Raw genomic sequence first — 27,692 nt, 5'->3', positions numbered from 1 at the left:
AGAGAAAGAAAAAAGCGCATCCTCCTCGGAGAACCCGCCGGCAAGTCACTTCTGCACGCTTCCGGCCTGCCCGCACCTGCCGCCGCCGCCGCCGCCGCCGCACCTCGGCGCCCGTCGGTCCGGTGGGGAGCCGCCCGCCCGCGTCCACGCGCCTCCGCTCCGGCCGCCCCCGCGCCGCCTGGCAGCCCCCGCCCCCCGCGCGTCGGCCCCGGGCGCACCACGTGTCCGCGCTGCCCTTCGCCGGCCCGGCGTGGGAGGAGGCTGCACGCCCGGCCCCCGGGGGTTGCAGAGTCGGCGCCCACCAAGATTTGGCTTCTCTCTTGCCCTGGCTGCTGTAATATTAAACCGCCGGGAGCCCGCGGCCTATATTTATAGAGAAACGCGTGTCCCGGAGGCCGCCGTGGGCACCATTTGGTTGCCTCTTGGAGAGTTTTTATAATTTGGAGGGGAGTCCCCGTTTTAATACGTTATTTTTTTTTTCTTCTCTTTTGAAATTTGGAGCTTCAGACCAGGACAGCTGGAAATTACAAACTCCCAGGGAGGGCCATATTGTTTTTGAGAGCCTTTTGTCTGCGGTTTTGCAGTCTGGAACGAGCTGTCCCTGAACTCCCCCGTCTCTCCGAGCCTGCTCCGGCGTCTCTTAGCTTCACTCTGCCACCTGTGAGCCGCGGCGCGGGCCACGGCTCCGAGAAGAGCCCCTTTTGTCCTGTGTGGTCCCTATAAGAAGTTCTCCTGGCGGGGCTCGGGGTGGTGGGGGCTGGGGAGATGAACGCTGCGGCCGGCAGCTACCCCATGGCCTCCCTCTACGTGGGTGACCTGCACTCGGACGTCACCGAGGCCATGCTGTATGAAAAGTTCAGTCCTGCGGGGCCTGTGCTGTCCGTCCGGGTCTGCCGCGATCTGATCACCCGCCGCTCCCCGGGTTATGCCTACGTCAACTTCCAGCAGCCGGCTGACGCTGAGCGGGCCTTGGGTACCGTGAACTTTGATGTGATTAAGGGAAAGCCAATCAGTATCATGTGGTCTCAAAGGGATCCCTCTTTGAGAAAATCTGGTGTGGGAAACGTCTTCATCAAGAATCTGGACAAATCTATAGATAATAAGGCACTTTATGATACTTTTTCTGCTTTTGGAAACATTCTGTCTTGCAAGGTGGTGTGTGATGAGAACGGCTCTAAGGGTTATGCCTTTGTCCGCTTCGAGACGCAAGAGGCTGCTGACAAGGCCATCGAGAAGATGAACGGCAAGTTCCTCAATGACCGCAGAGGGTTTGTGGGCAGATTCAAGTCTCGAAAAGAGCGGGAAGCTGAGCTTGGAGCCAAAGAGTTCACCAATGTTTATATCAAAAACTTTGGGGAAGAGGTGGATGATGAGAGTCTGAAAGAGCTATTTAGCCAGTTTGGTAAGACCCTAAGTGTCAAGGTAATGAGAGATCCCAGTGGGAAATCCAAAGGCTTTGGCTTTGTGAGTTACAAAAAACACGAGGATGCCAATAAGGCCGTGGAAGAGTTGAATGGAAAAGAAATCAGTGGGAAAGTGATTTTTGTAGGCCGTGCCCAGAAGAAAGTGGAATGGCAGGCTGAGTTAAAGCGGAAATTTGAACAGCTAAAACAAGAGAGAATTAGTCGGTATCGGGGTGAATCTCTACCTTAAGAACTTGGATGACACCATTGATGATGAGAAGTTAAGGAAAGAGTTTTCTCCTTTTGGATCGATCACCAGTGCTAAGGTAATGTTGGAGGATGGGAGAAGCAAAGGGTTTGGCTTTGTCTGCTTCTCATCTCCTGAAGAGGCGACCAGAGCAGTCACCGAGATGAACGGACACGTCCTGGGCTCCAAGCCACTATATGTCGCCCTGGCCCAGAGGAAGGAAGAGCGAAAGGCTCACCTGACCAACCAGTACATGCAGCGGGTGGCTGGAATGCGAGCACTCCCTGCCAATGCCATCTTAAATCAGTTCCAGCCTGCAGCCGGTGGTTACTTCGTGCCAGCAGTCCCACAGACCCAGGGAAGACCTCCATATTACACACCCAACCAGTTAGCACAGATGAGGCCTAACCCCCGCTGGCAGCAAGGTGGGAGACCGCAAGGCTTCCAAGGAATGCCAAGTGCTATACGCCAGTCTGGGCCTTGTCTCGCTCTTTGCCATGTGGCTCCAACTGGGTCTGAGTGCCCGGACCGCTTGGCTATGGGCTTTGACGGGGCTGGCACCGCCCAGCAAGGGCTGACTGACAGCTGCCAGTCTGGAGGTGTTCCCCCAGCCGTGCAGACCTTAGCACCTCGTGCTGTCGCTGCTACTGCCCCTCGGGCTGTCGCACCTTACAAATACGCCTCCAGTGTCCGCAGCCCTCACCCTGCCATCCAGCCCCTGCAGGCGCCGCAGCCTGCGGTCCATGTGCAGGGGCAGGAGCCCCTGACCGCCTCCATGCTGGCCGCAGCACCCCCCCCCTCAGGAGCAGAAGTAGATGCTGGGAGAACGTTTGTTCCCGTTCATCCAAACCATGCATTCAAACCTGGCTGGGAAAATCGCGGGCATGCTGCTGGAGATCGACAGCGCTGAGCTGCTGCACATGCTCGAGTCCCCCGAGTCGCTCCGCTCCAAGGTGGATGAAGCTGTGGTGATTCTGCAGGCTCATCGTGCCAAGAAAGAAGCTGCCCAGAAGGTGGGCGCTGTTGCCGCTGCTACCTCTTAGCCAAGGAGAAACCGATTCAAAAGCCAAATAACCCCTCCTGGAATTCAGCTCCAGGTTTGAAGATTTCTAGCGTGTCCTATGGACCTCAACACCAAGAACCGCAAATTGGAAATTTAATAGGTCATTTTGTATCAAAAGGTCAATTATGAAGCACCTAGACTTTTTCAGTTAAAAGAATATATTCTCTGGGTTCTGCTGTGGCCCAGACAGTGTTAACTTTTTTTTTTTCTATTGTGGGTTTTGATTTTTCCCCCCAGAAATTGGTTTTATTTGATGTACCCGAGTCTTAAGTCTCTCAATAAAGAAAAAAATCTCCATTAAAAAAATTATTTTTCATCATCTCTACACCCAAGGTGAGGCTCAAACTTAGAACCCCGAGACCAAGAGTTGCAGCTCTACCGACTGAGCCAGCCGGGCGCCCCTAACTTGTGAATTTCAAACACGTTTATAATTAATGTTTCTTTTTTTTCCTAAAGATTTTATTTATTTATTTATTTGAGAAAGAATGAGAGAGAGAGAGAGAGCATGAGATGGGGAGGGTCAGAGGGAGAAGCAGACTCCCCGCTGAGCAGGGAGCCCGATGCGGGACTCGATTCTGGGACTCCGGGATCATGACCTGAGCCGAAGGCAGTCCTTTAACCAACTGAGCCACCCAGGCGCCCCTGTTTCTTTTTTTTTTTTTTAAAGATTTTATTTATTTATTTGAGAGAGAGAATGAGATAGAGAGAGCATGAGAGAGGGGAGGGTCAGCGGGAGAAGCAGACTCCCTGCTGAGTAAGGGGCCGGATGTGGGACTTGACCCCGGGACTCCAGGATCATGACCGGAGCCGAAGGCAGTCGCTTAACCAACTGAGCCACCCAGGCGCCCCTAATTAATGTGTTTCAATCCATTGCAATCATAACCCTCGTGGACGCTCCAATTGCCCATCTACAATCAGTGGGATCATCCTGAACTTGGCTTCTGGATCCTTTCTCAGAACTTCGGAATTTTCTGCTCTAACAGAGCGTTCCTTTCTTTCTGGTACTGCTGGCTCATCCGGTGCGCCCACGGGGCTTGAGGCTTTGTCAGAGTTTCCTCTTGGTGACAGTGTTGCTCCAGAAATACCAAGAAGCCCGCCGGCCCTCCTTCCACCCCCTTCCACACTCGGCCTCTGCTCCCGCCCTTCGGGTCTGGAAAAAAATGCCAAGGAGCCGGAGAGCCTCGGGAAAGGAGGCCACCTGCTGCCGGCTTTGCAGGAAACCGGCTGGCTGCGGCAGTACTTGCCTTTTTGACCCCGAAATCAATCTGAGATCTAAATGGCAAACTCTCATCAGACATCATTTCTAGAATTCCATTTCTACCCGTCCTAGGCTTTGTCAGTCCGCCCTCGTTGACTCCACCTGAGATCCCCGCGAAGTTACCGTGGTGCCAAGGACTGCTGGAAAGTCAAGGCCTGGAGGGAAGAAAGCAGCCCCGGAGGTCGGGGGATGTGGGGGGCTCACACACCTCCCAGGCCCCCGGGTGTCCGCCCCCGGGTGTCCGCCTCCAGGTGCGGATCCCAGCACCGAGGCCCGGGGTTCTCAGAGTGCGCTGGGTGGCTGAGCAGCATCTGCATCCCTGGGAACTTATTAGAAATGCAAATTCCCAGACCCCAACCCAGACCCCTGGATGGGAAACTGGGGAGCCTGTGTTGAAGCAAGCCCTCCAGTGGATCCCGAGAATCACTGCACCAGGCCAGGTGTGTTCAGTGGGAAGTAGCAATGTAGGGCAAGGCTTCGGAGGACCGGTCAGACGGTCCGGATAGGTTGGTCAGTGTGCACCATGGACCGCTCAGGGGACGCGCCCGGGCGCTCCACGCGGAGGGGAAGGACAGTTTGGTCTTGTGGTTTTATCACTGATACTGGAACCGGCACCCTTTCTCATGCCATTAAACAGCCTTCCATTGCTTCCCATTTCCTTTACTTTCATTTAAGAAAGAGTGTTTAATATTATCATTGGAAAAGTCCACTCCCTGAGCGCCACGCCGGCTCAGCTGGTGGAGTGTGCGACTCTTGCTCTCCGCCCCGAGTTCGAGCCCGACGCTGGGGGTAGAGAGTACTTTTAAAAAAAGAAAGTCCATGCTGCTCAGAAGGTTTTCAGAAAAGAAAGAACTATATCGGAGATATTTCTACATTTCCATGTTTATATTTACATAAACGTTTTTATAAAATTGGGTTCACTTCTACATATTATTTTAAAATTTTATTGATTCACTTATTTATTATTGAAGTGTTCTATTAGTTTCAGCTGTACAATATAGTCATTCAATAATTCTATACATTACTCCGTGTTCATCAGGGTAAATGTAGTCACCATCTGTCACCAAACAATATTATTAAAATATTATTGACTCTATTCCTTATGCTGTACTTTTCATTTCCGTGACATTTATTTCGTAACTGGAAGTTTGTACCTCCTGATCACCCCTTATCTATTTGTTCATATCATTGTGGATGGTACTTTTTCACTTCTGTTTGTACTGTTACACGATATGCAGTTTTCCAGTAACCATAACTCGTGAAGGCGTATTTTACAATTTTAAAATAAAAATGTAATAATCAGGGGCACCTGGGTAGCTCAGTCGTTAAGCAACTGCCTTCGGCTCAGGTCATGATCCCAGGGTCCTGGGATCGAGCCCCGCATCGGGCTCCCTGCTCAGCGGGAAGCCTGCTTCTCCCTCTCCCACTCCCCCTGCTTGTGTTCCCTCTCTTGCTGTGTCCTTCTCCGTCAAATAAATAAATGAGATCTTTAAAAAAAATGTAATAATCACAATGAAGAAATTAGAAATACAGAAACAAAATATTTCAAATCTCAAATTTCTGGAAATATATCCAGTACTATTGGCTTTATATGCATAATTTCAGACTCTATTCACATATAGTCATTCAATTATATCTAACATATGTGAGCAGGAATACAAAATGCCCAGGGTTCATCAGTATAATCCATATAATACTCATCATTCATCTTGCAAGATATATTTAAGTGTATATGTAAGCATATTCATAAACAATACACATTTTTTCTTTTATACAATTAAGACCGTGTCACATACAGTGTTCATGCCTGCAATTCATCATTTACCCCACGCCCCATATTATGACAATGTCCCTTATAGTTGTTCTCAAAGTGCCTGCTGTTTATTTTTTTATAGATTAAAAAAGTGTTTATTCTAATTGGAAATTCAACACATTCATTTACAAAGTTTAGAAAAATTAGAAATGATTTAATAAGCAAATAATTTACATATTTAAAAATTTTAGGTGCAAGGGGCACCTGGCGGGCTCAGTCAGTGGAGGGTGTGACTCTTGATCTGAGGGGTGTGAGTTCGAGCGTGCCCCTCCCCACCGTCTGAGTGTAGAGATTACTTAAAAATAAAATCTTTAGGGGAGCCTGGGTGGCTCAGTCTGTTAAGCGACAAGCTCCTGATTTCAGTTCAGGTCAGATCTCAGGGTTGTGAGATTGAGCCCTGTGTCGGGCTCCATGCTCAGTGGGAGTCTGCTGGAGATTCTTTCTCTCTACCCCTCCCCCCCATTTTCTAAAATAAATAAATAAATCTTTAAAATAAAATAAAATAAAATCTTTTTTTAACTTTTTAAAGATTTTATTTTATTCATTTATTTGAGAGAAAGAGCACAAGCAGGGGAGGGGGAGAGGCAGATTCCCCGCTGAGAGGGGGAGCCCCATGTGGGGCTCGATTCCAGGACCCTGGGATCATGACCTGAGCCAAAGGCAGATGCTTAACTGACTGAGCCACCCAGGCGCCCCTAAAATAAAATCTGTAAAAAATAAATACATAGGGGCACCTGGCTGGCTCAGTTTGTGGAGCATGTGACTCTTGATCTCAGGGTTGTGAGTTCAAACCCCATGTTGGGTGTGGAGCCTACTTAAAAAAATAAAATAAAATATAAAATAAAATTTATAAATTCATTTCAGTTTCGGCTTTTATAATATTTGTATTTCACATAAAAGTGGAATTATTTTCTACAGTTTCTTTCTAAAGATTTTTTTTATTTGACAGAGAGCACACAAGAAAGGGGCAAAGCAGAGGGAGAGGGAGAAGCAGGCTCCCTGCTGAGCAGGGAGCCCGATGTGGGGCTTGATCCCAGGACCCCGGGATCATGACCTGAGCCGAAGGCAGACACTTAACCATCTGAGCCACCCAGGCGCCCCTATTTCCTACAGTTTTATAGAATATTTCTCCATCACGTTATGATCATTACTCATAAGTTTTTGTATTCCCAAAATTATCCAAAAAATAAAGGCTTAACCAGGCTAATCCTATTCTTGAGACCTAATTGACTTTTTAACTTAATCAGCAGCCATGATTTAATTCAATCTATGTGTACATTTGTTTCACTCTCTGGATTGATTTCGGAGTTTTTATTCCATTTTTTCTCCCAATGACTTGGAAGTTATGTTTTCTATTTCTATTATTTTAATCTTTATATAGAATTCTTTTCAAACTTAAACTTACCTACATTTTCTTTTAAAAGATTTTCTGGGGCGCCTGGGTGGCTCAGTCTTTTTTTTTTTTTTTTTAGATTTTATTTATTTATTTGGCAGAGAGAGAGACAGCGAGAGAGGGAACACAAGCAGGGGGAGTGGGAGAAGGAGAAGCAGGCCTCCCGTGGAGCAGGGAGCCCGATGCGGGGCTCGATCCCAGGACCCTGGGACCATGACCTGAGCCGAAGGCAGACGCCTAACGACTGATGGGTGGCTCAGTCTTTGGGCTTCTGCCTTCGGCTCGGGTCATGATCCCAAGGTCCTGGGATCAAGTCCCACATTGGGCTCCTTGCTCAGCGGGAAGCCTGCTTCTCCCTCTCCCCCTGCTTGTGTTCCCGCTTCTCACTGTGTCTTTGTCAAATAAATAAATAAAAATTAAAAAAAGATTTTCTTTTATTTTTTAAAAAATTTTAAAGATTTTTATTTATTTATTTGTCAGAGAGAGAGAGAGCATGAGCAGGGGTTAGAGGCAGAGGCAGAGGGAAAAGCAGACTCCCCAGTGAGCTGGGAGCCCGATGTGGGGGTCGATCCCAGGACCCTGGGATCATGACCTGAGCCAAAGGCAGATGCTTACCTGACTGAACCACCCAGGCGCCCCAAACCTATATATTTTTTAAAGATTTTATTTATTTATTTGATAGAGACAGAGAGAGAGGGAACACAGCAGGGGGAGTGGGAGAGGGAGAAGCAGGCTTCCCGCTGAGCTGGGAACCCGATGCAGGGCTCGATCCCAGGACCCCGGGATCGTGACCTGAGCCGAAGGCAGACAATTACTGAGCTACCCAGGTGCCCCAATTCTACATTTTCTTAACAATAACTAAAGTTAATAAGTTATTTTCCACTTTAAGAAATTTTTATTTTTATTTATTTTACGATTTTATTTATTTGAGAGAGAGAGAGCACTTGAACAGTGTAGAGGAGGCAGAAGGAGGCGCAGACTCCCCGCTGAGCAGGAAGTCTGACATGGGGCTGATCCCAGGATTCTGGGATCATGACCTGAGCCCAAGGCAGACCCCCAGGTGCCCCTGTCTGCTCTTTTTTTTTTTTTTTAAGTCATCTCTACATCCGCCTTTTGTCTGGAATCAGCATCTTCCAGTAATTCACCAAAATGATCAACACAAAGGGAAAGAGGAGAGGTACCTGCTCTATGTTCCCCAGCCCTTTTAGAAAACATGGAGTTGTTCCTTTGGCCACATAGATGCAAATCTATGAGAAAGGTGATATTGTGGACATCAAGAGAATGGGCACTGTTCAAAAAAGAAGCCGCCCAAATGTTACCGTGGCAAAACTGGAAATCTACAATGTTACCCAGCATGCTGCTGGCATTCTTAAAAACAAACAAGTTAAGGGCAAGATTCTTGCCAGGAAAATTAATGTAAGTATTGAGCATATTAAGCCCTCAAAGAGCCGAGATAATTTCCTGCAGGCATGAAGGAGAATGATCAGAAAAAGAAGGAAGCCAAGGAGAAAGGTACTTGGGTTCAATGAAGCGCCAGCCTGCCCCACCCAGAGAAACACACTTAGTGAGAACTGATGGAAAGGAGCCTGAGTTGTTGGAACCCATTCCCTATGAATTCATGGCATGATACATGTAAAAAAAAAGGGGGGGGAGGGGCGCCTGGGTGGCTCAGTCAGTTAAGCGTCTGCCTTCGTCTCAGATCATGATCCCAGGGTCCTGGGATGGAGCCCCACATCGGGCTCCCTGCTCTGTGGGGGGCCTGCTTCTCCCTCTCCCACTCCCCCTGCTTGTGTTCCCTCTCTTGCTGTATCTCTCTCTTTCAAATAAGTAAAATCTTTAAAAAGAAAAGACCTCAAGATTGTACAAAAAAAAAAGTAATCTCTACATCCAACATGGGGCTTGAACTCACAACCCCAAAATCAAGAGATGCATGCTCTTCCAACTGAGCCAGCCAGGCACCCCTCTTTTTTTTTAATTGAAGTATAGTTGACATATTAGCTTCAGGTGTTCGACATGGTGATTCAACAACTGTATACACTGTGAAATGCTCACTATGGTGAGTATAATCACCATGCATCACCACACAGAGTTATTACAACAGTATTGTTTTTTAAAGTTTTTATTCACTTATTTAAGTAATCTCTACACCCAACGTGGGGCCCGAGCTCAGGACCCCGGAGATCAGGAGTCTGCATGCTCCACAGACTGAGCCAGCCAGACGCCCCTATTTCCTGCTTTTGAAAAGCTCAATGTATCACTTTGCTTTAACAGGAAAAGATTCATCAGGACCACAGGATACTGAAGGTTAACTGGGCAGCGATACAGACCTAGGTTTAAGACAGTTTTTAAAGAAACTACTGCAATCAGTCACGTAAGAAGTGTTTACCGAGTATTTACTATGTGCCTGGCCCTGTTCTGGGGACTGAAGACATCAAAGGAAAAACTGCTCTGATATTCTGCATTCGACTGAATGAGAAATGAGATAGCACGTTGATCCGTATTCTTACAAATTTAATCTGTTTTTTTTTCCTTAACTTTCTCAGGATTTTTTTTTCTTTTGATCCTTGTACTCTCGAAGTTTCACTACTATTTCAACGGCTCAGAGAAAGCATCAAGCTAAGTGGACTAGAAATGTCAGGACTGGGGCGCGTGGGTGACTCAGTCGTTGTTAAGCGGCTGCCTTCGGCTCGGGTCATGATCCCAGGGTCCCCGGGATCGAGCCCGGCATTGTGCTCCCTGCTCTGCGGGAAGCCTGCTTCTCCCTCTCCCACTCCCCCTGCTTGTGTTCCCTCTCTCACTGTGTCTCTCTCTCTGTCAAATAAATAAATAAAATCTTAAAAAAAAAAAAAACAGGACTACCAGAGCAGACGGTGGAAGAAGGGTCAAAGATGAAGGCCTGCTGGACTGAGTCTATGATGTGGATCTGGGAAATCCCCACAAAAAAAACCCCGAGGATGATGTCCCCTGCGAGGGCCCAGGGGATCCTCTGTTTACCGAAGTGATAATAAGGAATGCCATGGTGAGGGGCCCCCGCATCACAAACAGGATGGGTGGTGGCGCTCCTCTGTCAGCCATGGCCAGTGGGTGCCAGTCAAGGAAGGAGGTGGATGGTGGGGCTGGGTGGGGAGGGAGGGGGACAAGAAGGGCCTTGGGATGAGCCTGGGGTGCTCCACCCACCCTCAGGTTGCCCAACACGAAGGTCCATGAGGGGTTCAAGATCAACAAAAACATCTACTCTCTCTTTTTTTTTAAGATTTTATTTTTTATTTTTTTTAAAAGATTTTATTGTGTTGACCATCTTCTTATCTTTTTTTTTTTTTTAAGTAGGCTCCATGCCCAACATGGGGCTCAAAGTCACAACCCTTAGATCAAGAGTTATTGGATGCTTTACCCACTGAGCCACCCAGGCACCCCAGTGTTGACCATCTTTTTATGAGCTTGTTTGCCATCCTTATAACCCCTTTGGTGACGTATCTATTCAAATCTTTTCCCCATTTAAAAAAAATTAGGCTTAAAAATATAAAAAAAAATTAGGCTTCTTTTTTTTTTTTAAGATTTTACTTATTTTTTGACAGACAGAGAGGGAACACAAGCAGAGGGCGTGGGAGAGGGAGAAGCAGGCTTCCCGCGGAGCAGGGAGCCCGATCTGGGCCTCGATTCCAGGACCCCGGGATCTTGACTTGAGCTGAAGGCAGATGCTTAATGACTGAGCCACCCAGGTGCCCCTAGGCTTGTTTTCTAATTGTTGAGTTTCAAGAGTCCTTTCATATTCTGGATTCGAGTTCTCTGTAAATGCGATTTGCAAATATTTCCTCCCAGTTTGTACCTTGTCTTTCCATTCTTTTAACAGTGTCTCTCACAGAACAAAAGTTTTTAATTTTGATGAAGTCCAATTTACATTTTTTTTCTGTTGTGGATCGTGTGTTTTGTGTCCTAAGAGCTCTCCACCTAATTCTTGGTTACGAAGATTTTCTCCCATGTCTTCTTTTTTTTTAAGGTTTTATTTATTCATTTGAGAGAGAGAGGGAGGGAGGGAGAGAGCACAAGCAGGGGGGAGGGGGAGAGGGAGAGGGAGAAGCAGGCTCCCTGCTGAGCAAAGACTCCATGCGGGGCTCGATTCCAGGACCCTGGGGTCAAGGCAGCCGCTTAACCATCTGAGCCACCCAGGCGTCCCCTCAGGTCTTCTTTTTAAAAGTTTGATTGTTTTATGATTTTTTTTGAGAGAGAGCAAGAGCCTGTGCGAGCCAGCGGAGGGCAGGGGTCAGAGGGAGAGAGAATCCTGACATGGGGCTCAACTTTAGGACTGTGAGATTGTGACCTGAGCGGAAATCAAGAGTTGGAAGTTTAACCAACTGGACCACGCGCACCCCATTTATGTTTGACATATAGATCTATCATCCATCCGGTTTTCATTAATTTTTGTATAAAGTGTGAGGTTTCCATTGAAGTTCGTTTTTTGCATATGGATGAGCAATTGTTCCAATGCTTTTTAAAAAATATAATTACAGAGGTGGGTTTTTTTTTAATTCCAGTATATTTCACATACAGTGCTATATTAGTTTCAGGAATGCAATATAGTGATTCAACACTTCCATACAACACCTGGTGCTCATCACGAACGTGCCCTCCTCAATCCCTATCACCTGTCTCACCCAACCCCCTTACCCCCTCCCCTCTGATAACCATGAGTGTGTTCTCTATAGTTAAGAATCTTGTTTCTTGGGCACCCAGGTGGCTCAGTCGTTAAGCGTCTGCCTTCGGCTTGAGTCATGGTCCCAGGGTCCTGGGATCGAGCCCCACATCAGGTTCCCTGCTCTGCGGGGAGCCTGCTTCTCCCTCTCCCCCTGCTTGTGTTCCCTCTCTCACTGTCTCTCTCTCTCTCTCTGTCAAATAAATAAAATTAAAAAAAAAAAGAATCTTGTTTATTGGTTTCTCTGTCTCTCTGCCCTTTGCTCATTTGTCTGTTTCTTAAATTCCACATGAATGAAGTCATATGGTATTTGTCTTTCTCTGACTGACTTCGCTTAGCATAATATTCTCTAGCTCCAACCATGTGGATGCAAATGGCAAGATTTCATTCTTTCTTATGGCTGAGTAATACATACACACACACACACACACATATATATATGTGTATATATATATATATAAGCCACTTCTTCACCTTTTGTTGGATACATGGGGGGCTTCCATATCTTGGCTATTGTAGATAATGCTGTTATAAACATAAGGGTGCATGTATTCCTTTGAATTAGTGTTTTTATATTCTTTGGGTAAACACCCAATAGAGCGATTACTGGAAGGCAGTTCTATTTTTGATTTTTCGAGGAACCTCCATACTGTTTTGCAGAGTGGCTGCACCAGTTTGCTTTCCCACCGACAGTGCACAAGGGTTCCTTTTCTTCTACATACTTGCCAATTCTTGTCTCTTTTGTTTTTGGTTTTACCCATCCTGACAGGTGTGAGGTGATATCTCATTGTAGTTTTTTTTTTTAAAGAGCTAGGAGTCTTTTTTTTTTAAGATTTTATTTATTTATTTATTTATTTATTTATTTATTTATTTATTTGAGAGAGAGAGAGAAACAGCATGAGAGGGGAGAGGGTCAGAGGGAGAAGCAGACCTCCCGCCAAGCCGGAAGCCCGATGTGGGACTTGATTCCGCGACTCCGGGATCATGACCTGAGCGGAAGGCAGTCGCCCAACCAACTGAGCCACCCAGGCACCCTCACTGTAGTTTTGATTTGTATTTCCTTGTTGATGAGTGACGTTGAACATCTTTTCATGTGTCTGTTGGCCATCTGGATGTTTTCTTTGGAGAAATGTCTGTTCATGTTTTCTGCCCGTTTTTTAAATTGGATTATTTGGTTTTTGAGTGTTGAGTTGTATAAGTTCTTTATATATTTTGGATACGAACCCTTTATTGGGTATGTCACTTGCTAATATCTTCTCCCATTCTGTAGGCTGCCTTTTAGTTTCTTTTTAAAGATTTTATTTATTTGACAGAGAGAGAGAGACAGCGAGAGGGGAACACAAGCAGGGGGAGTGGGAGAGGGAGAAGCAGGGAGAGTGGGAGAGGGAGAAGCAGGCTTCCCGCCGAGCAGGGAGCCCAATGTGGGGCTTGATCCCAGGACCCCGGGACCATGACCTGAGCTCAAGGCAGATGCTTAACGACTGAGACACCCAGGCACCTCCTTTTTTTTTCTTTTAAAGATTTTATTGACTGACTGATTGATTGATTTGAGAGAGAGCACGAGTGGGTGGAGGGGCAGAGGGAAAGGGAGAGGGAGAAGCAGACTCTCTGCTGAGTGGAGAACCTGAAAGATCATGATCTGAGAGATCATGACCTGAGCCAAAGGCAGCTGCTTAACCAACTGAGCCACCTAGGCGCCCTGGTTTAGGAGTTTTTAATGCTTGGAATGAAAAATCACAGGCTGGGCTTTTCATAAAGTTATTGGTCCATCTCTGGCAAGGCAAGGATCTGCCCTCACCCAGCAAGGGCTTCGGAGTGGGGGAGCTCCTTCTGTAGTGTGGTATAGTGATGCCCCAACCAGGAGGCAAAAAAGCAAGAAGTATAAGGACCATCCACCTGCCAGGCCCAGGCACGACACAAGGCAATTTCAAGTGTTATCTCACTTAATCCCCACACCAACCCCATGAGGTAGGGATCCCCGTTTTACCAATGAGGATCCTGAGGCTTGGAGAGGTTCATCAAATTTGTCCAAAGTCATAAAGTTCAAAAGTCATGAAGTCTCAAAGCCGAGATGAAGAAAGCCTGGTCTTCTGGTCTTCCCTACTCTGCCACACTGAATTCTTTCTCTGATCCAACCTCAGTGTCCCGTAAGAGGTTCTTTCTTAACATCCATATCCCTCGCTTTGTCCTGGTCCCTCTGACTGAGGGCACTCCAGTCCCAGCACTGGTCGCTTTGGGTGCTCTTGGGGCGGGGTCAACACAGGTCCCCCAATGCCCAACCAGTCCCGGACTATGCTCACTTCCCGAAAGGGCACCCCAGTCTGGGCCATGCCAACGGGCCTGGGGTTCATGCCCAAGAGGAGTACTTCCTTGGGGCCCTGGCAGTAGCGGGTCACCTAGCTGCGGTGAGGCTCCCACGCATACTCCACAGGATTGTAGATGATGCCCACAGGCTCGGAGGACTGCAGTTGGCTCAGTTCAGCACTGAGCCGCAGCTCCTCCTCCAGGAAGCCCTCAGCCACACTTTGAGGGCAAAGCTGCGGCTCTATCGGGGCACTGGGAGGCTCATGGAGGGGCCCCAGTGGATAAGCCTGGGGCACAGCCACGTCACTGCCCCCTTTTTCAATCCTGTTTAAAACGACCTTCTACCAAGGAGTCTTTCTTTCCCGATGGACTCCTCTCCGTTTCTACAAGCCCGAGTTCACTCAAGACTCAGCTGCCCGCTTTGCACTCCAATTGCTTCTGAGGGTTTGCCAGGCTCTGGGTGTGTTTCCATCATGTCTGGGCCTCCCATGGGGCAGGGATCAAGGTTCTTCTCCCCCATGGGACCTCGGGGTTGACAGAACAGCTTGATCCATCAACTTGTTCTCTGACCCTAGCCTGGTTCAGCTCTCCACCCAGTTTCTGCCTTTTAGTTTTGTTGATTGTTTCCTTCACTGTGCAGAAGCAATTGTTCCAACACTGTTGAAAAAGACTCTCCTACCTCCATCGAATTTCTTTTGCATCTTTGGCAAAAATCAAATGTCAGCATTTCTGTGAGTCTATTTCTGAGCTCCTCTGCCCCATGATATGTGTGTCTGTTCCTTTGCCAGTACCACACTGTCTGGGGTATTATAGTTTTGTGGATTTTTTGTTAAGATTTTATTTATTCATTTGAGACACAGAGATACAGAGAGAAAGAGAGCATGAGCAGGAGAGGGAGAAGCAGGCTCCTCGCTGAGCAGGGAGCCTGATGTGGGGCTCAATCCCAGGACCCTGGGATCATGACCTGAGCCGAAGGCAGACGTTTAATGACTGAGCCACCCGGGTGGCCCTCCCCTCACTCCTATATACAATTATTTATTTATTTATCTATCTATCTATCTATCTATCTATTTATTTATTTATTTATTTTTAGTAGGCTCCATGCCCGATGTGGTGCGTGAACTCATGACCCTGAGATCAAGAGTTGCATGCTCTACCGACTGAGCCAGCCAGGCGCCCCTTGGGTACGATCATTTTACCATAATTTTAAAAATTGATTGGTGTGATTCCTCCAACTTTATTCTTGCTTTTCAAAATTACCTTAGCTATTCTAGTTCCTTTATCCTTCCATACAAATTTTGAAATCAGTTTGTGTATAATTACACAAATTCCTGCTGGGATTTTGATTGGTATTGCATTAAATATTTAGACCAATTTGGGGGAAACTGGCATTTTTCTTGTGTTGAATCTTCCAGTCACTGAACACAACATGCCTCTTCATTTATCGAGCTGTTGTTGATTTCTTTCGCCAACGTTTTGTAGTTTACAGCATGCAGTCCCAGTACATGCTTTATTAGGTTTATAACTAAGTATTTCATTTTTGGTGGAGCTGTTGTACATTTCTTTGTTGTTGTTTGTTTTTAATTTTATTTACTTATTTGAGAGAGAGAGAGTGAGAGAGAGAGCATGAGCGGGTAGGGTAGAGGGAGAAGCAGATTCCCCGCTGAGCAGGGAACCCAGTGCTGGACTCTATCCCAGGACCCTGGGATCATGACCTGAGGCGAAGGCAGATGCTTAACAGACCGAGCCACCCAGGTGCCCACTGTATATTTCTTCGGTTATCAATTCTACATCGGTTTCCAATGCGATTGAATTTTGTTTGTTGACCTTGTACACTGCGACCATGCTAAGCTTATTCATTAGTTCTAGGAGGGGTTTTTTGTTTTTCTTTTGTAGATTCCTTGAGATTTTCTACATCGACAATCTTGTTGTCTGTGAATAGAAGCAGTTTAATCTCTTCCTTTCTAATCTGTATGCCTTTTATCTTTTTTTTTTGTAAGCTCTATGCCCAACGTGGGGCCAGAACACTCAGAACCCCATGATCAAGAGTCATTTGCATGCTCCGCTGACTTCTAGGCACCCCTTATCTTTTTTTTTAGAGAGAGGGAGAGAGAGGGCAGGGAGGGGCAGAGGGAGAGGGAGAGAGAGAATCTTAAGCAGGCTCCACGCCCAGCCATGGGGCTCGATCTCACAGCCCTGAGATCATGACCTGAACCAAAATCAAGAATTGGTTGTTTAACCGAAGGAGCCAGCCAGGCACCCCCGAAGTCTTTGTTTTCCCAAGAAGTTTCTGAATGGTCCTTGATTGCTTCTGATCTGAATATGACTTCAGAAGGGAATAAGACAGCACCAAGCAGTATCTTTTCTATGCTCCAATTCAGCATCATACTAAAGATTAGATGATTTAGAGAAAAATTAATTTGTACAAAACATAACCAAGGAAGGTTAAATTATAGGCTTTCTTTCTTTCTTTCTTTCTTTCTTTCTTTCTTTCTTTTTTTTTTTTTAAAAGATTTATTTATTTGAGAAAGAGAGACCATGTGCCGGAGGGGCAGTCGCTTAACCAACTGAGCCACCCAGGCACCCGCTGGAGAACTTCTATTACCCAATTTCAAAACTTTCCAGAAACCTACAGTAATAAGATACTGTGGTATTGGTAGATAGGCATATAGGTTGAGAGAATGGAATTGAGAGTCTAGAAATAACCCCTACATTTATGGTAAACTGATTTTGACAAAGGTACGATGAGAATTCAGTTGCAGAAAAGACAGTCTTTTCAACAAATGGTGTCAGGACAACTGGCTATCCATATGCAAAAAGTCAGCTTACACTGTTAGCTCACACTGTACAGAAAAATTAACTCAAGTGGATCATAGACCTATATATAAACCTGTAAAATGTTTAGAAGAAAGCATAGGAGAAAATCTTTGCAACCTTCAGGCAAAGAGTTCTTTAAAAAGACATTAAAAGGGGCGCCTGGGTGGCTCAGTCGTTGGGCGTCTGCCTTCGGCTCAGGCCCTGATCCCAGCGTCCTGGGATGGAGCTCTGCATCGGGCTCCCTGCTCGGCGGTAGCCCGCTTCTCCCTCTCCCACTCCCCCTGCTCATGTTCCCTCTCTCTCTGTGTCTCTCTTTCAAATAAAATCTTTAAAAATAAATAAATAAATGAAAAGACATCAAAAAGGGCCCCTGGGTGGCTCGGTTGAGCATCTGCAACCGGCTCAGGTCATGATCCCAGGGTCCTGGGATCAAGTACTGCATGGAGTCCCACCTCCAGCCCCTGCATTGGGCTTGTAATTTAGCAGGGAGCCTGCTTCTCCCTCTGCCCCTAGCCCCTACTCGTGCTCTCTCTCTCCCCCTCAAAAATAAATAAACAAAATCTTAAAAAAAAAGACATCAAAAAGAGGGGTACCTGGCTGGCTCAGTTGGAAGAGCATGTGACTCTTGATCTCAGGGCTGTGAGTTCAAACCATGTTGGGTGTAGAGATTACTAAAAAAATAAATAAATGGAAACTTTATTTTATTTTATTTTATTTTATTATGTTATGTTAGTCACCATAAATAGAAACTTTAAAAAAAGACACCAGGGGCGCCTGGGTGGCTCAGTTGGGTTAAAGGCCTGCCTTTGGCTCAGGTCATGATCTCGGGGTCCTGGGATCAAGCCCCAGGATGAGCCCGGAAACGGGTTCCCTGCTTGGTGGGGAGTCTGCCGCTCCCTCTGCCCCTCCCCCACTCTGTTCGCGTGTGCTCTCTCTCTCTCAAATAAATAAAATCTTTAAAAAAGAAGACACCAAAAAAAACATATTAAAAGAAAAAAAGTTGATAAATTGGATTTCATTAAAATTTAAGGTATTTGGGGTGCCCGGGTGGCTCAGTCTTTGGGCGTCTGCCTTCGGCTCAGGTCATGATCCCAGCGTCCTGGGGCGGGAAGCAGGCGGGAAGCCTGCTTCTCCCTCTCCTGCTCCCCCTGCTTGTATTCCCCCTCTCGCTGTGTCTCTCTCTGTCAAATAAATAAAATCTTTAAAAAAAAATTAAAGTGTTTGCATTTCAAAAGACACCACCAAGTAAAGGAAAAGACGGTGCTTGCTTTGGCAGCACATATACTAAAATCGGAACAATACAGAGAAGATTAGCGTGATTGACACACAAATTCATGAAGTGTTCCATATTTTTACAGAAAAAAAGTAATACCCATTAAAATGGCAAAATTAAGGGCTCAAGCCGGCAGAGCAAGTGACTCAATTTTTTAAAACAATTTTTCTTTAAAGATTTTATTTATTTATTTATTTGACAGAGAGAGACACAGCGAGAGAGGGGACACAAGCAGGGGGAGTGGAAGAGGGAGAAGCAGGCTTCCCGCCGAGCAGGGAGCCCGATGCGCGGCTCGATCGCAGGACCCTGGGATCATGACCTGAGCCGAAGGCGGACGCTTAACGACTGAGCCACCCAGGCGCCCCTAAAACAATTTTTAAAAATATTTTATTTATTTGTCAGAGAGAGAGAGAGGACAAGCAGGGGGAGCGGCCGGCAGAGGCAGAGGGAGAAGCAGGCTCCGCGCCGAGCAGGGAGCCCGATGTGGGGCTCGATCCCAAGACCCTGAGATTGTGACCTGAGCCGAAGGCAGACGCTTAACCGAGTGCGCCACCCAGGCGCTTTCATAGGCTAGTATTCATAGCAGCGTTATTCATAAGAACAAAAATCCGGAAACTATCCATATGTCTATTACTGATGAACGGATAAACAAAACGTGGCGGCTCCGATACGCAATGGATTCCTATCAGCAATAAAAAGGAACAGAACACTGACAACATGGATGAACCTCAACAACATTACACCAAGGGAAAGAAGCTAGATACAAAGTTCCGTATGTTGTATGAGTCCATTTATATGAAATGTCCATAAAAGGCAAATCCATAGAGACAGAAAGGTCAGTGGTTGCCTGCGACTGGGGTTCGGGTGTGGGCAGTGACTGCAAGTGGGCTCGCGGGAAATTTTGGAGCTGATGGAAAAGCTCTGAAACTGGCTTGTGATGATGTTGGCCCGAGGCTATAAATGTACTAAAAATCATTGAACTGTACACTAACAATGGGTGAACTTTGTGATATAGAAGCTATACGCTGATGAAACTATAAAATGTGCCCAGTGCCAGGAAAGACGGGCAGGTTTTATCTTGCCCCTGCAGCCCCAGCACCGCCAACCACAGTGTGTGTGGCCGGAAACCAAGACCGGGGTTCACCCTCGCGCCACAGATGAGAGAGAGGGAGCTGGGGGGTGCTACAGCCGCGGCTGTTCTCCTGACCAGACACTGCCAACCTCCCCAAGGACTGGCCATTAGAAATGTGAGGAGCGGGGCGCCTGGGTGGCTCAGTTGGTTCAACCGCTGCCTTCAGCTCAGGTCATGATCCCAGGGTCCTGGGATCGAGCCCCACATCGGGCTCCCCGCTCGGCGGGAAGCCTGCTTCTCCCTCTCCCACTCCCCCTGCTTGTGTTCCCTCTCTCGCTGTGTTTCTCTCTGTCAAATAAATAAATAAAATTTAAAAAAAAGATTTTATTTATTTATTTGAGGGAGAGAGAGAGAGCACGGGCGGAGTGAGGGGCAGAGGGAGAGACAGACCCCCAGCCAAGCAGGGAGCCGGATGCCGGGGCTCGATCCCAGGACCCTGGGATCCTGACCTGAGCCGAAGGCAGACGCTTAACCGACTGAGTCACCCAGGTGCCCCCACACCAATTTCTTAAATCAAGAAGGGATCACAGGTACTGCCAGGCCTTAACACCATCAAAAAGACCTTTTTGTGTGCCTTTGGGAAGAAATTCACATTTCCTCCCAAAAGGTCTTCTGAAGTTTTACCCCAAATCTCCTTAGCCCCCCAGCAGATGTCCCTAAAATGTTATCTGGAAAAGTGGGAGTTACCTCTCTTCTCTCCTTCCTGCTCAGTCTGTGACATCTTCACACCCGTTCTTTTTTTTTTTTTTTTTTAACTAGAAGTTTGTTCCTCTTCGTCTTCACCTAGACCACCCATCCCTCCACCCTCCTCCCTTCGGGTAACCACCAGTTTGTTCTCTGTACTTATGAGTCTGTTCTGTTTTGTTTTGTTTTTTGTTTGTTCCTTTTTGTTTTTTAGATTCTACGTATACCTGAAACCATAGGGTATCTGCCTTTTCTCTGTCTGACTCATTTCACTTAGCATTATACCCTCTAGGCTCATCTATGTTGTTGCAAATGGCAAGATCTCATTCTTTTTCTATAACTGAATAATTCTCCATTATATATATGTACCACATCTTCGTTATCCATTCATCTATGGTTGGACCCTCGGGTTGCTTCTGTATCTTGGCTATTGTAAATAACGCTGCAATAAACATGGGAGTGTGTATATATTTTCGAGCCAGTGTTTTGGTTTTCTCTGGGCAAATACCCAGCAGTGGAATTACTGGATCATATGGGTTTTTTTATTTTTAACATTTTGAGGAAATTCCCTACTGTTTTCCACAGGGGCTGCACTAGTTTGCATTCCCACCCACAGTGCACGAGGTTTCCCTTTTCTCCGCATCCTCGCCAACACCTGGTGTTTCTTGTTTTTTTTAATAGGTATTCTTTTTTTTAAGGTTTTTATTTATTTATTTGGTAGAGAGACAGCGAGAGAGGGAACACAAGCAGGGGGAGTGGGAGAGGGAGAAGCAGGCTTCCTGCCGAGCAGGGAGCCCGATGCGGGGCTCGATCCCAGGACCCTGGGTCCATGACCTGAGCCGAAGGCAGACGCTTAACCACTGAGCCACCCAGGGGCCCTTTGTCTTTTTGACACTAGCCATTCTGATGGATGTGAAGTGAGATCTCAATGTGGGTTTCATTTGTTACTTCCCTGATGATGAATGATGTTGAGCATCTTTCCATATGTCTGTTCTTCACACCCATTCCTGCTTCTCTGGATCTCCGGAGCCCCAGAGGATGACAGGGCTATATTCTGAGATTATGTCCTTCCTACTTTTCTTTTATGTGAAAAAAAACTCTTCTTTCTTTTATAACATGATGGTGAGAAGTTAGAAGTTGAGGCTTTGTCAGTTTGTTAATGTCCCAAACTTGGCAAAATGGAGAGTTGGCCAACCTCTGCCCCCTCCCACACACTCACATACATGGCTACACCTGTTTTTCTTGGGGGGGGATTCATTAGTCCAAAAAAATGTGGCTAGTACCCACATTATATATCTAAATTTTCTTACACTTTAGAAACTTATGTAATATTTATCATAAAATGATTTATCATAGGGACACCTGGGTGGCTCAGTCAGTTAAGTGTCTGCCTTCGGCTCAGGTCATGATCCCAGGGTCCTGGGATCGAGTCCCACTCCCTCCTTGGCGGGAAGCCTGCTCTCCCTCTCCCACTCGCGCTGCTTGTGTTCCTGCTCTCGCTGTGTCTCTCTCTGTCAAATAAATAAATAAAATCTTTTTTTAAAAGATTTTATTTATTTATTTGAGAGAGAGAGAATGAGAGATAGAGAGCACGAGAGGGAAGAGGGTCAGAGGGAGAAGCAGACTCCCTGCTGAGCAGAGAGCCCGATGTGGGACTCGATCCCGGGACTCCAGGATCATGACCTGAGCCGAAGGCAGTCACTTAACCAACTGAGCCACCAGGCGCCCATAAATAAAATCTTTTAAAAAAAATAGGAAAAAAACATAATAATGGCCAAAAGTTGGGTCGGTGCCAGGCACTGCCTCAAGAAAATGGCCAGAGGCAATCTTGGATGAATGAAATGAAGAGGAAGAGCAGGCTGGAGGTGCCTACCACACCAGGGCGGTGCTGCGGCAAGCAGGAATCTCCATCTCTCAGAGCTTAGAGCACTGTTAAGAAAGTGGAGGTCCCGTGTTTGATTTTATGTTTTCTGCTATGGGACCCAGGGCTATCATCCTTCTCCCGTAGCCCCACAAACACATAGCAACAGAGAAAAGAACAAGAATTCTGGGTACGGTGGGATTCAAGGCACAGGTGACCACGAGGAGGTATTATCTAAGTGCCAAGAAGTAAATAATATGTAATGTAACAGTGATGATGGTGATGATGGTGATGGCAGAAAAAAAATGTAGAACTTGGACTCTTGGCTAGGGCGAACTCATTTAATCAACTGCATGGGATCTAATCCCAGCTGCTAATGTCAAAATGTTGTTCCCTGGTGGCCCCATTCTTTGCTTTCTACCATTTTTTAAAAAAGATTTTATTTATTTGAGGAGACACAGAGAGAGCTCGTGCGCGCGCGCGCGCGCGCGCACACACACACACACACACACACACACACACACACACACACACACACACACGAGCTGGTGGGGAGCGGCTGCGGCAGGGGGAAAAGCAGGCTCCCCGCCGAGCAGGAAGCCCAACCCGGGGCTCAATTCCACAACCCTGGGATCATGACCTGAGCCCAAGGCAGAAGCTTAACCGACTGAGCCACCCAGGCGCCCCTCTATCTTTTTTTTTTAACTCTGTTTCCAAAATGTTTGCGTCTCTGGTCGGACTGTGATAAAGGGAAATAGCTATCCTGGGCCCCGGGGGTTCAGCCCAGAGCCTGCTCTTTATCTTGCACACGCCGTGTCCCTCCCCCGGGATGACCGTGTCCCTCCCCCGGGATGAATTTCTGCAGATGAGAGGCCGGGCGTTTCATTATCCTTACACACTGCCTGGCAGACTGCCTTGCGCAACAAGGTCTCTAATAAATGTGCTTTGAAAAACAACTTCTGGAGGACGTCTGCAAGGGAGCAGACGGGGGAGGATTCAGTGGTGGAGGAAGGCCTAAAACCTATGCCATGTCTCCGGGGCAGATTTTAAACACGTGTGAACTGGTTAGTAAAGGAATCAGTTAAAGGGACAAGTCTTCAGCGAGATCCCAGTATGTTTTCCCCTTTGATTCCAATCAGACATTGACTTTGGCTACTCATTTTCCCAGAGAGTGGCAGCAGGAATCTCTCCCTGGCCCAGACTTTGCCAAGAGGGGGCCTTCAGGAGGTTACTCTGCGACAGGGGGGTGGTGGATGCGGTTTCCCCATTAACGAACCTGAACCTGATTTCTTCTCTCTTACAGGAGTGTGAAGGGTGGCGTCTTGGGGAGCAGAAGGGAGGAGAAGGGGGACCAGTAGGGAGTAGGGAGAGAGCTGGGGGAGCAGCGGGTCTCCTCCCAGCTGTCACCCAATCAGAAAGCCAGAGATTTATCAGAAGACTCACAGGGCCAGGCCAAGGGTTCTCTTTGTTCTACCTCTTTTCCCATGCCAGAACCAAAGAGGAAAAAACCCAAAACACATCAAAGGACAAGAATTAATGGTGTCAAATAAATAACATTAGGGACAGAGGCTTCTCAGTCTGTGATAAGAGCTGTGCTGCTCAGCCTGGGGCTGAAGTTCATGGTGCCTTGGGCAGAGGCAAGCCGCTGGTGCCTCCTGGGAGTGAAATCCAAAACTATCAGACCAGGAAAAGGTGAATTAGGATCTGAGAGACAAACGCATCGCAGTCCACATTTATAGGAAAGCAATACATTACCCATCGGGCACCCATCCTCTACCTCCCTCCAGCTTTTGGTCTGACTCGCCCCAAACACCGTGGAGGGAACACAAAATATGAGTCACTCATTACTCCTGTCCTCACATCGCTTCCAGCCTTCGCAGGGAGCTCATCCTGGTCCAAAGAGAGAACCAGCCAAGTGAGGACCGGAGCCGGGAGCCAGGACAAAGGACAATGTATGACTGAGGAAGTGAGCACAAGGGGACAGGCTAAATACACACACTTTTACCTGTGAGTGATTTGTTATTTACAAAGGAGTAATTATTGCAGGTGATCTATTATTTGCCAGTAGTTCCAAGGCATCAGCATCGGACTCTAAAGGTGTCAGGCTTGGGGCACCAGGGTGGCTCAGTCGGTTCAGCATCTGACTTTTGATTTCGGCTCCAGTCACAATCTCAGGTCTGCATCTCAGGTCATGATCTCAGGGTCATGAGACTGATCCCAGAGTCAGGAGTTAGGCTCCAGGCTCAGGGCAGAGTCTGCTTCTCTCCCTCTGCCCCTCCCCGCTGCTCCCGCAAGCATGTTCTCTCTCTCTCTCTCTCAATTAAATAAATAAATCCTTAAAAATCCTTTATTTAAAAGGTGTCAGGCTCAGTTCTCCAGTCCATAATTTATATTCACATGATTGTTCTCATATTTGACTTGAGAACATTATTTGGATGAAACAATTTGTTTCATCTCTGATGACATCCGTTGATTTTCCTTTCCCTAGCTGCCCTCCCTCCACCCTATCCTCTCCTCCAGCTCAGGGCACTCTGCATTCCCATCATTTTCTGGAATGTCTCCCTAACCAGCAGGGAACTCACAAGGGCAGGTCTCCTTCCTGTCTGTACTGTGTCCCCCACCCCAAGGGGGTTCAGCCCTGGCCTGGCCCTTTGCAAGGAAGGAGACTGGGTGGGGGGTGGAAATCTTTGACGTGCATCATTCACACCTTTGTTTAGTCACTCATCCAATAGCTATTTTTTTTAAAGATTTTATTTATTTATTTATTTATTTATTTATTTATTTTGAGAGAGAGAGAGAGAGACAGAGAGACAGAGAGCATGAGGCAGGGGGAGGGGGAACAGTGGGAGAGGGAGAAGCAGACTCCCCCTGAGCAGGGCTCAATCCCGGGACCCTGAGATCATGACCCAAGGCAAAGGCAGACGCTTAACCAACTGAGCCATCCAGGCTCCCCAATAGCAATTTTTTGTAAATTTTAAATTGACTCCATGCCCATTGTGAGGGTTGAACTCACAACCCTGAGATCTCGAGTCGCAGGCTCTACCGACTGAGCCAGCCAGGCGCCCCTCCAGTAGCTATTCCTTTAATGTCTCCCATATACCTGATGCTGTGAAATAAGGCTGAAAGGCTTGCCCACTTACTGCTTACAGAGGAGGGATACACGAGTTCATGAGGAGGCAACAGAACCTGAACTCAGCGTGCCCGGGAAGGAGTTCCGGGGAGAGTGGGATCTCAGCTAAGCTCTGAAGGATGAATAGAAGTTTGCTAGATGAATGGGGTGAGAGGCTGGGTAATGGGAGCCAGAGTTAAGAGGACAGGGGCCCAGCCTTATTTGTGCTGACTCTGTGATCCTGAGCAAACAAGTCACCTATATTTTCTGAATCTGTTTTCTCATGAGTAAAATGCGGACAAAATATCCCCCTTGTCGGTTTGTCGTGAAGGTTAAAGGGGAGAATGTAGATAGAGCATCCGACAGACTGCCTGGCATGTAGTAGATGTTCAGTAGACATCTGATGGAGTAGAGCCTGCTTCTCTCTCTCCCTCTGCCCCTCCCCTGCTTGTGCTCTATCAAATAAATAAATGAAATCTTTAAAAAATATTTGTTGAGGGGTGCCTGAGTGGCTCAGTCGTTGGGCGTCTGCCTTCGGCTCAGGTCATGATCCCAGGGTCCTGGGATTGAGCCCTGCATCGGGCGCCCTGCTGGGCGGGAAGCCCGCTTCGCCCTCTCCCTCTCCCACTCCCCCTGCTTGTGTTCCCTTTCTCGCTGTGTCTCTGTCAAATAAATAAATAAAATCTTAAAAAAATATATTTGTTGAATTTTGATTACCTGGATCTAATGCATTCCATAAATTTTATAGGTGGTCCTCTCCTGCCTAAGATTAAATCCCAAACTCTTGTGTGGTAACTTCATTGAACTACTTGAGAAAAATAATTGGGTATGGAGTAAGGGGGTGTCACCTACCGAATCACTTCAAACCCTCCACAATATTAGGTTTTTCCCCTTGAGGCCCCTGACCAATCCATGGCTCTGTGAGCCACACGAATACTTGCACACCTGTGTGTGAGTGCGCATGTAAAGTATATACACACATTTGTTTGCCTGAGTTTCTGGAGGTCTCTCAGCCTTGTGGTTCAGCTTACCCTCTGCAACGGGGGGATGGATTTCAGTTTGCTATTTCAATGAATATTGGACACAAACCTACTTGCTGCTTAATCAAAAGATGCAATGGAAAGTCTCAGCCTGAAATTCAATGTTCATTTGGGCAGGGACATAAAAGATCCTTTTAATAACATTGCATTAGAGAATGTCTTTGAAAGTCTTCAGCAGAAACCACATATCTTTTTAAGACTTTATTTATTTAGGCGTGCCTGGGTGGCTCAGTCGTTAAGCGTCTGCCTTCGGCTCAGGTCATGATCCCAGGGTCCTGGGATCGAGCCCCGCATCGGGCTCCCTGCTCGGCGGGGAGCCTGCTTCTCCCTCTCCCATTCCCCCTGCTTGTGTTCCCTCTCTCGGTGTCTCTCTCTGTCAAATAAATAAGTAAAGTCTTTTTTTTTAGACTTTATTTATTTATTTGAGATAGATAGCTTCCTGCCGAGCAGGGAGCCCCAGGCAGGGCTCGATCCCAGGACCCTGGGATCATGACCTGAGCCAAAGGCATACACTTAAGCTTAACCAACTGAGCCACCCAGGCGCCCCAAAATCACATATCTTTGTACAAGGAAGGACTTCCCCTCACCCAACGCCAACAAGTTGCTGATGGAAATTATGTATTTTAACGTTACGGATTTGGTTTGAAACCAAGCAAACATTATGACTACTCTTTGGCAGTGGAAAGAGCTCTGTAATACACTGAGTGTATGTATTCAAATAATCAGGCAATTTTTACACTTTCTCCCTAGATCTTGAAGAATGCTGTTCCTACATTTAAAATTATACAGCACCTTCAACTGGTTATCCAGACTAATAAGTAGGTATTCAAATGCTATACTATCACTTGCCCATAATATACCTTGTAGTGAACAGTTCTCACAGTGAAGCCTCATAATTGCTTAAAGAAACCTTTCTTGGGGCGCCTGGGTGGCTCAGTCAGTTAAGCGTCTGCCTTCGGCTCGGGTCATGATCCCGGGGTCCTGGGATGGAGCCCCACATCGGGCTCCCTGCTCAGCGGGAAGCCTGCTTCTCCCTCTCCCACTCCCCCTGCTTGTGTTCCCTCTCTGTCAAATAAATAAATAAAATATTAATAAATAAACAAATAAATAAACCGATTACAAGATATTTTATTCCAATTAGTTGTTTTCATTTCAACACATGGTTTCTTTCTTCCGGGAAAATATATCTTTGGGATGAGGCTCAGAAGCTGCCTGGCCACTCAACCGCACTCTAGCCTGGTAACTATTTTGACTCTCTTTGAAACCCAAAGGGCTAAGGCATTTAGGGCTTTCACAGCAGATATTCAGAGCCTTAAGGAGGGAGGAGAGACTGTTTGGTACCTGGCCTCACCCGGCGCCAAATACCCTGCACTGCTATAATTCTTTTGTAATTCAAATTTTACACAGAAGTTCATCTATCTTTGATAAGACTATTACTACTTTTTCAGGAAAAAAAAGCTTTGAAAAGATGAATTTTTTTCCTTTTTTGTTAAATCCCTGCCCCCCAAATGTCCCAGCTGTGCAATCCTGCCCCACCCCACCCCACTGTGTAGCTAAGCCCCCATGCCCAGCCTCCTGAATATTTGTAAACATTGACAAAATATC

The 27,692-nt window shown here is 46.9% G+C and overlaps 3 pseudogenes; 2 read left to right on the top strand and 1 right to left on the bottom strand.

Moving 5' to 3' along the window:
- The first annotated feature begins 617 nt into the window (after window positions 1–617).
- On the top strand, window positions 618–2,826 carry LOC112812933 (polyadenylate-binding protein 4 pseudogene; annotated as a pseudogene).
- Window positions 2,827–13,917: 11,091 nt separating this feature from the next.
- Window positions 13,918–21,988, bottom strand: LOC112812918 (single-strand selective monofunctional uracil DNA glycosylase pseudogene; annotated as a pseudogene).
- On the top strand, window positions 18,249–18,342 carry LOC112812997 (U6 spliceosomal RNA; annotated as a pseudogene).
- Window positions 21,989–27,692: the final 5,704 nt, after the last annotated feature.

The sequence above is a fragment of the Callorhinus ursinus genome, unplaced genomic scaffold, assembly GCF_003265705.2.
Source record: "Callorhinus ursinus isolate GAN/ISIS: 27379988/994484 unplaced genomic scaffold, GSC_fseal_2.0 scaffold16, whole genome shotgun sequence".
Taxonomy (NCBI): Eukaryota; Metazoa; Chordata; class Mammalia; order Carnivora; family Otariidae; genus Callorhinus; species Callorhinus ursinus.
The sequence above is the reverse complement of the archived record's forward strand: the minus strand, read 5'-3'. Positions and strand labels throughout refer to the sequence as shown.